Here is a 12,395-nt window from a genome sequence, read left to right as displayed (position 1 = left end):
CTCTGGCCTAACTTAGGTGAGAAGCTCACCCCTTAGCCAATCATCAATGGGGAGTTGCTAGGGTCTCAAGAACATGGCAACTCCCACTCGAATGAAGGAGTTTCCAGAAGCAAAAAGAAGGCATTTTCAAGAGAATTAAAGACAAAATACTCAAAACAGTAGACACCTGAAATAAAGTATTTGTAAGTGTGCATGTAGATGTAGTGAGTTGTGAAGACATCACTCCCTGAAGACATGTTTACACATAATAAATGCATTGAATAGACATCATAGAAATGTCAATAGCTATTACAACATGGTAGACCATAGATACTGAATAACTTTATATTTTTCTAGAAAAAGTTAAAGTATTAAGTTCAGAAATTTAATGATGAGAATTAAAATAAGTACAGAACTTATAGCCTCTCCACATCAGCAAAAGAAGAGAAGGAGAACATCAGTCTGAGTAAAGGCAGGAAGGAAAGGAAAAAAGATGCAGACAGAAAGGATGGTAAACACAAAAGATATTTAAAATCAGTTCAAATATATAAGAAATCACAATAATTGTAAACAGGTTATGCTCACTGTTCAAAAGAAACAGACTATCCACTTGTTCTTTTTTTAAACCAAGCTATATCTTGTCTATAAACTCATGCCTAAACAAGATGACATAGAGAATATTGGAGAAAGCTATACATCACATGAAGTGCTAAACCAGAATCGGCATGGTGATATTAATTTATAGCCAAATAAATTCTGCTAGTAACATTCACTAGCAGATATGAGAGAAATGCTACATAGTAATAAAAGAAACATTCCACCAAACTTTGGTGGCATCTGCCAGAATAATCTTGAAACATATCAAGCAAAAGCTGACACAATTGCAAAAAGAAATTCATAAAACCACAACCGTAGTGAGGGTTTTAGCAGGTTGTTTTCCTCGCTTACAAGTCAGGCAGGCATAGCGTCGTTAAGCATATGGAAGAGCTGTGTATGGAAGGGAGACATTGGTCACCATCCATGATGAAAAGTCAATCACTAACACAATTTCTGGAAAATCATGTTTCCACTCTGTGATTGTGAATGTCCTTTCTCTTAACTTGAAAATCATTTGCCCGTGAATAGCATGACTGACAAATGATTGCTACTGGGAAATGATTAAATATCCTGGGATACAAGACCCATTTGTAGAACCTGCCAAAGGGAGACAATTTTATAAAAACAAGAACAAAGCAGTCCTTGGCTTTTTATCATTTCATCAGTTTGAAGAAAAAAAATGGTGTCAGGCTTAGGGAACAAGAAGGCCACTAACATTTCCTAAGGTCTCCCCCATAAGACATGTGACCTACTGACTGGAGGCCTAGCCACCACTGAGGAACATTTTGTAGGGCAATGGTTCCCATCTAGGTTTTTGGCAGGAACTTGAAGAATACAAGATGCAAACAGCAGTAAAGATTACGATAGAATTTCCATGCTGTCTATAAAAGCACACAGTTAATGTGATATTCACTCAATCGCCCTTTACCACCATATTTCTGTTTGATCAGGAACATTTATTGCCCTGACTATATTCTCTTCCTCACGTCCACATCTGTCTCTGACCCAATTTCACACTGAGCCGCCTTGGAGTAAGATCAGGGAAAGAGCTACTTCACGTCAAAGGCCCTGCATCATTCACTGAGCATGCAATCAACACCACCACAACAAGACATAACAACACATATTTCAAATGTTCCTCCACCTCCATGGACCCTTCTTGAGAAGAGTTCATACCATGTGGAGGGTCCACAGCCCAACACTTGAGAACCGCAGTTTTAGGGTCTCACTATCTTTACATACCTTCATAATGCTTTGATTTTGTTCAAGTCAGTGCCTGGCAGGAAAAAGGAAATCGTTAATCTGCATCGTCTATTCAATAAAAATGTATAGAGGGATTGTTCCATGTCAAGCCCTGGGCCAGGTATTGGGATTCAAAATGAGTAAAAGAAGGTTGCTGCCCTTGAAGAGTTTATGGTGCAGGGGGGAGACCTGTATAAGCGGGTAATAATGATACAGCATGGTAAGATCACAAAGAAGGCTATGTGGACACCTAGGAAAGACTCCATGTTGGAGGGAGTGGCACAGGGCAAGAGCATTAGTCATAAAGGGGAGGCTTGAGTCAAGTCACAAAAGAAAAGTAGGCAGTGAGGAGGCAGGGGGAGGGATGGCAGGTGGGGAGGGCTTTCAGGGCAGGGGGATTAGAGCATGTACTGGCCATGAACACAAAACAAAGCACAAGCACACTGGGAGAATTGTGAGGGAAGCATAACAGAGTGGGAGGTAGTGGTGAGACTTGGGGCTAGAGAAGCATGTAGGAACCGGGTCACGGGTCTTGTGTGTGCACCTCATCCAGGAGAGATGGTGCATCTGTTGTAGAATGAGGCTTAGCTTTATCTCTACAGAAATTCTGAATGGATCTAGAGGTCTATAATACCTACCTCTTTGCTCTGGGCTGTTTCCTTGGGTTTTGAATCAATTCTTGACTTGTTTCCAGCCTCTATCAGTCTCCTAGAAGCCTTCTGTGACCACTGTTTACAGGACAGACTTCCAAGTTTGACATTTGAGGCCCTCCACTTAACTCCATTCAATCTTCTAGTCTCTGTACAAACTTTTCTCCTGGTCAACCCGTGTTCCAGCAACAGCCTTATCCTGCTTCAACTCTTCCCATTTGCTCACAACAGCCCAGCTCTAATTCCGCAATTTTATTCCTCCCCTAAGACCCACCTCAAGCTGTTGCCTTTGATGGATTATGAGAAACTGTCTGTCCACAGATCCGGCATTTGATATATGCATCTAACATTGTCAAACGTCTTATATGTTTACTTCTCATCTCTTAACTGTGAGCTCCTGGACACAGGGAATGTGCGCATAAGGACACACTCTGCTTTTCAAAATATAGATTGTGTTAACGTGGATCAGAACCTGAGGTTTGTTCTATCATTGGGGAAGAGAGATCCATGATTGTGAAGGCGATGCTAAAAGCCCAGTACCAACCTAAGACATTTTGACTTAACAGAGTACGAGAGAACAGACAAGGACCCACAGTTTCACTATGAGATCCAGACTATTTCATACCAATTCCTGCATTGCCAAAGTTATCTCCTGGCCCTCCAGCCATATCAGCAAATGTGAACATCCATAAAGGTCTGAATCACTAAACAGCAAGATATGAAAAATATTTACCTCTGAAAGTGACAATGTAAATTTATGAGGGGACTTTCCCTTTCTACTGTATAAACTTGGGCATTGTTTAAATCTAGTGCACATACAGAAAATCTATTCATAATAAAAAATAACTAAGTTTTAATGCAAAATGATCAAAACACTTATAAAAACAATCTTGTGTTTGTATGTTGTGTTCCTTGCCAAGGTGTCAACAACAAATTAATCATGGATTCAGCAAATGCTACTAAAGAGAAGATGACCATAACAACCACGAAAGAAACATTTTAATTAGCATTAGGCTGTGTCAGCCTTGTTAGAATTTACAAGAACTTCGGGAAAGATGCATTGGGTGGCTCAATGTTCTATATGAGCCTATGATTTCTCTCTTAATACATTTTTCTACTGCAAATAAAGAAGCCAAAATCATTCCATAGGTCCTTAAAATATCAACAGAAAAACTTCCACTGGTTGATGGAGTTTTTGCTACAGGACAGTAGTTTGTGAACCAGAGATTATGATTTATTCCATGAATATTTATTGGGGCTACTATGTGCCAGGCACTCACTGTGCAGTGAGCCACCAACACAGGGGCACAGGGCAGCAACAAGCTCTATCAGGCCCTGTGCATTGTGCCATGTATCTTAGCAACAACTACCTCATTTATTCTCACCTAGGTTATAAGACAAGTATTAATATGGTCACAGCCCTTGTGCAGAAGCCTTCCTGGGGCTTCCAGACTAGAGGAGGAATGATAAACAAGCAAATAAGTGGGTCAAGAGGGACGCAGCAGACATTTCTCCCCTTTATCCACTCCTAGTTTATTTTTGTCACCCAAGTAATATATTTGGACATAGTTCAAAACTACCGGAAAATAACCATGTGATCTGTTCAAGATTTGCCTCGTCCCTTCCCTTAAGCTTGTTGGGAGGCTTGCTTGAACTTGACCATAAAATTAGTTCTAATGAGTTAAGAGCCATAAAGGCAATTCTCATTAGCATGGATATCTAATCTTAGCATCTAGACCTTTCCCCGGGAAAGATATCTGAGGGATGCTCTCCTCCACGGAGACCCAGATTCTGACCTTGGCCAAATTTGTGATTCAAGGAAGAAGACTGGCATCAGCCCACTGGACACCCAGCTTTGAAAAGGGTAAAGGGCTGATGGAAAGTAATAACTACCAGTGCCTTTCTGCATCCTGCCAGACTTCAAGCATAGTTCACTAGAAGTGCTCCGTAATGCCTTAGAATTTAGTAATTTCCTTTAAGCTACAAGTTCCAAAACCTGACCCCACAGCCCTGTGGGCTTGAAGACCCCATGGACACCTAATGTGCAGGGTGTGAGTGCATTTTCCAGACACTATAAAGTTCATGGCTTTCCTACAGTCCTCAGGAGAGTTTGAGCTTTACAGGTTGATGCCCAAAGTGTAGGAATCCATGTTCTGCAGTCATGGTCACCCAACGAAGGGGACCCAGCCTGTTCCGGAAGACCAGATGACATGACAGCAGCAAGCTCTATCAGACTCTGTGCATCATGCCACGTACTTAGCAACGACTACTTCATTTTCTCTCACATAGTTTATAAGACAATTACTAATATGGTCACGCCCCCTTTGCAGAATAATTAAGTGGCTTCAGGCCTGCAGGATTAACCACTAATTACCTTTGCTCTTCCTATGGGCAGAAGCACTCGCCTCCCATGGGAACCCAGGATCACTATGATTACACAGGTCCTCTACTTATTCCCTTTGCTGTTAAAATTGGATCTAGAGAAGGCCCCAGAGGTGTCTCTCTCTCCCTCTCTCAAAATCTGATTTAGAAAAAAGGGAAATCCGGACAGGTTCCCAAGACCTCACAGTGCTAGGAGCTGTGACGCCCAGTGCACGCCTACTTCAAAGAACCATTGTGCATCTTAATTACAGGTAAATACATGGACATAATAGTCTCTGTTGACTCTTTTCAGGTCTAGCCATTTAATTATGGTCTGCTCACGGGTGAAAAGCCCAAGTTCCCCACCCCCTGTCAACACTACTTCCACAAAGCTTATAATTCAACTCCACTCAAGCATAGTCTATGTGGCCTGTGCACTTCACAAGGCAATAGGCCCCAGGCAAGTGTGGGAGGGAGGGTGGTCACAAAGCTGAATAAAACATTTCATGTATTCCTCTTGGCAAAAAAAAAAAAAAGGATGCAGGATACATTTTATGTGATTGACACATAAATTTGAAAAACTGGGCACAAGACATTGCTTTGAATGTTTTCAGGGGTCAAACTGAAGGGTGATAACAGTGAGGAAGATGCACTTGTCCCCTCCACTTAACATCAGGGCTGCCATGTCATATGCAATGTCTCAAGACACCACAAAAATTCTATGAGGTCGGTTTTAGTGGCCCATTTTAGAGATGAAATAAAGTCAAGAAAAAGGCCCAGTGGCTAAGCAGCTGAGGAAGAGCTTAAACCCAGTTCTATTCACCCCCAGAGCCGTGCTCGCTTCCCACTGGTTCTTGCTGCAAAGTGTCTGCTGTAATGTGAGTACACCCTCTCGTTCATCTGTTTTATGGATCTGATCTTCCAAGAAGTATATTTCAAAATGGCGATTTAAAAAATACAGTGTCATTCTATGTCCATCTACTGATGAATGGGTAAAGAAGAGGTGGTTTATATACACAATGGAATACTACTTGGCAATGAGAAAGAATGAAATCCTGCCATTTGCAGCAACATGGATGGAACTGGAAGGTTTTGTGCTAAGTGAAATAAGTCAGGCAGAGAAAGACAGATACCATATGTTTGCACTCATATGTGGGTCCTGAGAAACTTAACAGAAGACCATGGGGGAAGGGAAGGGGAAAAAATAGTTACAAACGGAGAGGAAGACAAACCATAAAAGACTCTTAAATACAGAGAACAAATTGAGGGTTGATGGGGGGGTGGGGGAGGGGGAAAATGGGTGATGGGCATTGAAGAGGGCACTTGTTGGGATGAGCACTGGGTGTTGCATGTAACTGACGAATCATGGAATCTACCCTCAAAACCAAGAGCACACTGTATACCCTGTATGTTAGCCAACTTGAAAATAAATTATATTAAAAAATAAAAAATAAAAAAACAGAGTATCATTCTAGACTGGAGCACCACACAATGTGGACGGACCCATGATCTAGGAAGAGTCACAGTCTTCATGCTGGCTTTCCTTTCCAATGTCCTTTTTAAGAAATCTGCCATTCACCATTTTCCATTCATTTTGTCACAAGTAACTCACGTCTTCAACCACAGGCCCAGGGCTAGCGTCCAGAAGCCCAGCTACTGGGGAGCTACTTGGTCTTAGCTGATCAAGCTGGTTTCTTTTGGTTGAAAGTGAGCATGAGGAATCATACCAGCCTCCTAGCATTCAACACAGGGACATTACCTGTTGTGCCCATCTCTACACAAAAGTTAATCATTTACAGTATTTCTTCACAGCTTAGACAATGGCAATAATGAATAGTAATGAAATAGTCTGCCAGAAAGATTAGTTTTTATTGCTCCATTATGTTATAAAACAACCAAATCACTGATATTTAGGTTATCAAATGCTTGGAGTGTGGAAATACATCTTGTCCTGATAGCAGCTTCATTATTATGGATAACTCTGATTCTCAAAATTTGCCCAAGCAAAGTCCACCACCCTCTATTTTTCAAACATCAAGCTTCTAGAAGCCATATACCTACTATCAAGTAGTAGACTGATCTCACATGATGTGTTGAACATCATATCAGAATAATAAATTTTTATTTCATATAACTACTGACATATACTGGAAATGCCATAAAATGTCTACTGTTGCTACTCCTAATAATGCTTAATAGAGGGCAATTATGAGATATGATCTATTCAACTGTTCGGTACTCAAGAGAAGTCTAAAAAGAAAATCAATCACAGAAATCAGTTGGTCCAATCCAGGTGTACTAAGGCCCCAAACACCCTGCTAATTAAGTTCATAAAATTGCCGAGATGGTTACCATCTTGAAAAGTCACACTGTTCTCAAATCTTAGGTTGGAATCAAGGGGTCTGGGAAGGGTTTTGGAACTCTACTATGAATCAGGTAATTCTGATAGAGGTGATCTTTGAGAATTGCACATTAAAGGGATGCAGTTGACCTGTCTGGGTATAGGGACTTGCCCTCCCCTGGCAAGATGCCCATCAGCGATGTCCTGGGTTGGCCCACACCTGGTACAAGGAGCAGAAATATAACAGTTCCAGTCGTTGTTCTTCTTTTCAAAGGTGAGGGTTGCAGCATTAGGATAAAGGCCACTTTAACCTTCGGGAAGGTGGCTAATTTGTTTAGTTAGTAATTCAAAGGCAGGGATAAGCCATTATAAACCATAGAAGGCAGATATAATTACAGGAGTTTACCAAGCCCCTCTTCCTTCCAGAAACTTCCAGCCTCTTCGCCTCCACAGCCTTCATCTTATTTCCGCCAGTCTCTCACCAATTCCCCTCTTCTAGCCTCCAGCTGCCCCCGCTTCTCCTTGCTTTTCAACATTTAGAATTAGATTAAGCTCAAAGACATTTTTATTTTCATGGCTGTTAATTGAAAAATCAGAGGGCCCTTATTTCTAGTTTCATTTATAAAAATTTACTAAGTATATTTGTGTTTTCTTTTATAGTAGCAATTTTGTTTTCTTTGTATGATGGGGACCCTCAGTCACTTGCTAATTATCGCTCATCTTTTTTGTGCAAGGTTTTGAGCAGGACCTCTAAAAATACAAAGATTCTAGATGTGGTTTCCTTGGGGACAGACATGTTTCACTCACGTCTCCCTTGCTTTCCACAGAAGCAGTATGCTCAAAAATAGAGCGATTGCTCAAAATACAGCTACTGAATTAAGTGGCTCCAGCCTTCAGAAACTTACATCCTGGCTGGGGAGGTGGCTGTAAATGCAGGGAAAAGAAATCTCAACACAGACTGTATTCATGTCTTATTGTTCCTATAACAAAGTACCACAAACTGGATAGTTTAAAACAACACAGGAGAGCCTGGGCGGATCAGTTGGTTGTGTTCAACTCTTGGTCTCAGCTCAGTTTATGATCTCATGGTTCATGAGCTCGAGTCCCACACTAGGCTCCACTCTGACAACACGAAGCCTGCTTGGAATTCTCTCTCTCCCTTTCTCTCTGCCCCTCCCTGCTCGCTTTTTCTCTCAAAATAAATAGATGAGCTTAAAACTTTTTAAAACAATGCAAAGTTATTATCTTATAGTTTTGGAGGGCAGAACAAAATGGGTTTCACAATTTTAAGACCAAGGTGTCAGCTGAGCTGTGTTCCTTCTGGACACACCAGGAGAGGGCCCATTTCCTTGCCTTTCCCAGTTTCTGGAGGTGTTCATACCCTTGGGCTCATGGCCCCTTTCTCCACCTTCAAAGTGCATCTCTCTAACCTCGGCTTCTGTGGTCACATCTTTCCTTCTGAGCCTCCTGCCTCCTTCTTATAAGGATGCTTGTGATCACACTGGGCCCAGCCAGATAGTCTGAAATAATCCTCACATTTCAAGATACTTAATCACACTTGCAAAATCCCTTTAGCCATCAGAAGAGGCATATTCACAAGTTTAGGGGATCAGGATGAGGACACAGGAGTGGGGCAGTGGGGCGCGGTAGGGATGCTCAGCCTGCATCAAACAAGCACAGACCCGGGAATCCAGGGTTGGGGCAGGGGGTGCCCCTCATGTGGGAGTTGTAGGGGTTGGGATTTCTAGAACAGCTGAGCCATGAAGGATAGTTCAAGTTGGGGGGTAAGAGTATAAGTTTTGGGGACAGGAAAACCTGCTTCAGTTCTCCATGGAGACTAATAAAATACTGGTCTCATTTACAGGATGACTAAATTAGATAATGTATGTAAAGGGCCTGGCTATGTTGCATAACTAATCTGTAGAACATTTGGAAACATGAGAGACGACATCCCCCTTAAGTCATTATGGACTTGTTCCCCTTCAGGCTGAAACGATACAACAACAGAGAAGCCATCTGTGAAAAATATAGCATCCTAAGAGCCTTCAAGAAAACATCTTATGTGCTACTCACCTTCCCAGAAGTTACAAGTCCATATCTAGTGTTCAAGTGGTCAAGGTCTCCTGCCAAATTCTATGGCTATTTCCATCCAAAATAAAAAGAAGCTGAGGGTGTGGTCAAGCCAAAGGAAATGCCCTTGGCTCCCATCAGGAAACCATTTCCATAACAACCCAGCACCACACTGCAGCTGGGCAGCGCCATCTTGGGCTGTGCCTGAGTGCTGGCTATTGTCCTCACCCAGAGAGGGAAATGCTCCCTTCAAGAGTTTCCTCAGACAAGGTTTCCTTTTAAAGCATGAGGTTGGGTTCGTGAGGGGAAGAAGGAGGTAAATCTGATGGGGACTGTTGATGATCCCGGCAGTGGGCAGATGATTCTACCATGCTGTTCGGTGACTTATAAGCATGTAGAGCCAGTGAGTTTGGGGGTTAGCACTAACCATGAGGAGCGTGGGAAGCTCACATTCTTTCTCTCTGCATGCCAGAACTCTAGCTCAGGGAAGGAATAAAACCACAGGAACAGGAAAGTCACGGACACCCAGTATCATCTGGGTGTGCTATGCAGGTGACGTCAGAACACGGGGTGGGGGAGGTGGAGAATGGAAAGCAGAAGTGACACCTCATGAAGGCGTTGGGTGCCTGTGACTCTTCAAGTCTTTCAAGCTTTTAGTCCATCAAGTCTGTAAGATTTAAATATTCAGGGGCTCACAGTCCTAGGCCACCTGCTGAGTGTGTCAACACAATCCCCATGATTTCTGTGGTTCATACTCAACATCGCTGTGCCCTGTGGCCCCACAGCTGGTCTCACGATGGTATTACCTCACCGGTCTATTCCTCTCTGTCAAGCATTGACCTAAAGTTTCATTAGCAAATCTTCACTGAGGTTTGCAGACAATGAAGAAAGTTTACAGAGAATCAAGGGTTTCAAAGAGAAATACCTCCTTCAGTTCCTTCCACCTTCTAGAATTTCCCATTGGTTTCCTATCGTATCCTGTGCCTTTTTTCCCCTCTGCCCTCGTTTTTTCTGAGCCTGTTAACCTTTCAGGGCTGTCCAGGAAAAGATCCAAATTTCTCTTGTCTTCAAGAAAGCAGTCAGCCATCTCCTCCTTCTTTTTTTTTTTTTTAAGTGTTTATTTTTGAGAGACAGAGAGCACATGCAAGAGAGCATGAGTTGGGGAGAGACAGAGAGAGAGAGAGACAGAATCTGAAACAGGTTCCAGGCTCTGAGCTATGAGCACGAAGCCTGACATGGGGCTCGAACCTACAAACCTCGAGATCATAACCTGAGCTGAAGTCGGAGGCTTAACCGACAGAGCCACCCAGGCGCCCCTCTACTCCTTTCTTTCTTTCTTTTTTTTTTAATTTTTTTTAATGTTTTTTATTTATTTCTAGGAGAGAGAGAGAGAGAGACAGTGTGAGCAGGGGAGGGTCAGAGAGAGAGGGAGTCACAGACTGAAACAGACTCCAGGCTCTGAGCTGGCAGTCAGCACAGAGCCCGATGTGGGGTTCGAACCCACGAACTGCGAGATCATGACCTAAGCGAAAGTCGGACGCTTAACCAACTAAGCCGCTCAGGAGCCCCTCTACTCCTTCTTTCTAAGAGGGGTCTTAGATCAGGAGTTTTGCCTTTTCAATCCCTACAGCCTCCAAAGTCTACCCCAAAACAAAGAACCATCTACTGCTGCACATAGCAGCTCCAGACAGCTCTAGGTTCAAACAGCAGTGTCCTCTCTTCCACCAGAGTTATAAAAGCCACACTTGCTCTGAGTCTCCTGTATCATCTTAAAGAGCACACAGCCACACTGGGAGCCAGCATGATGCTGCCTTCTGGTTGAACAGTGCCTCCAGGTCTATGTGTCTCACACACCTTGAAGTCAGAAAAGATCCAGGAGTCAAGTCCCTGCTCTTACTAACAGAGCACCCTGGCCAAGCCAGTTAGCATATCTGAGCCTCACTGTGCCCACCTCTGAAATGGGGATAACGGTACCTACACTGCACGTGTTATAAGGATGACATACAAGACCTGACACACCTGTATCTTCAGCAAATGGTAGCCATTCTTGTCCTGATTGTCACTACTTAGAAAAAAACTCTTTCACTCATTGTTTTTAATGTTTCATCCTCTCAAAACTCTAGGAAATAGGTGGGCCCAGGATTCATTAGACCCATTTTTTAAAACCACAGAAGTAGGGACACCTGGTGGCTCAGTCAACTGAGTGGATATCCGACTCTTGATTTTGGCTCAGGTCATGATCCCAGGGTCTTGGGATCGAGCCTCAAGTAGGGCTCTGCATTGAGCATGGAGCTTGCTGAAGATTCTCTCTCCCTCTCCCTCTCTCGTGCTTTTTCTCTTTCTCTCTAAAGTAGATTTTTTTTAAATGTTATAAAAAGAAAAAAAGGAAAACAGCAACCCACAGAAGTAAGGGTTCCCCTGGCCAAGGTGGTCCAGCCAAGTGGAGGACTGAGCTGAGACCAGCACCATGCACTCGCCTCCCCGCAACAGAACCTCCGAGTTGCCACACTGGGCAGCCGGGGGTGGGACAAGGAGGGGAGCGGACTTTCTCCTCAGGTAATGCAATTTTTTCCAGCCGCTAGGTGTGACCGATGTTGAAACAGGCCCAGACAGCCACACGCATGCTTCCTAACGCCTCAGGCTAGATGGTTCTCTCCTGCTTGTGGAAGCTGCAAGGTGGGTTCTGAGTACAGGTGTTCATCCTCTGGGGAGCTGTTTTCTTGTCTCTGGGCCGGATGAAGTAGGGGCATGGGGTCCCTAACAAAGTCCATATTGACTCTTTCAACAGAGTTTCCTCTTTCGCTCCTATGTTTTGTGAATTCTAGTGTTGTGCCCTTCCTCCTTCCAAGGCAATATGTTGATGATGAAAACACATTACCAAAATGGACACTGGGGACGGGGGCCCTGGGGACAGGTGTGGCTCCGAAGTGGGTCAGATGGCTGGTTTGGGCAATGGAGTTGGCTTGGCTTCTTGTTGGCATGGATCAAGACTCGTGTGGTTGCGCGAAACAGAAACCCAGCAGGTTTGGAACTTCCCGTGCCAAAGCCAGATTCGTTATGAGCACCTGGGGTCTGGCGGTCCGTGGGGTGGGTGGGAGCCAGGGCTTGGACTTGTCGGGACAACCTCCTTCCCTCTGCCCCGTCCGTGCTCTCAT

The sequence above is a fragment of the Hyaena hyaena genome, unplaced genomic scaffold, assembly GCF_003009895.1.
Source record: "Hyaena hyaena isolate Hyena2069 unplaced genomic scaffold, ASM300989v1 scaffold_367, whole genome shotgun sequence".
Taxonomy (NCBI): Eukaryota; Metazoa; Chordata; class Mammalia; order Carnivora; family Hyaenidae; genus Hyaena; species Hyaena hyaena.
Note: the sequence above shows the minus strand (reverse complement) of the source record.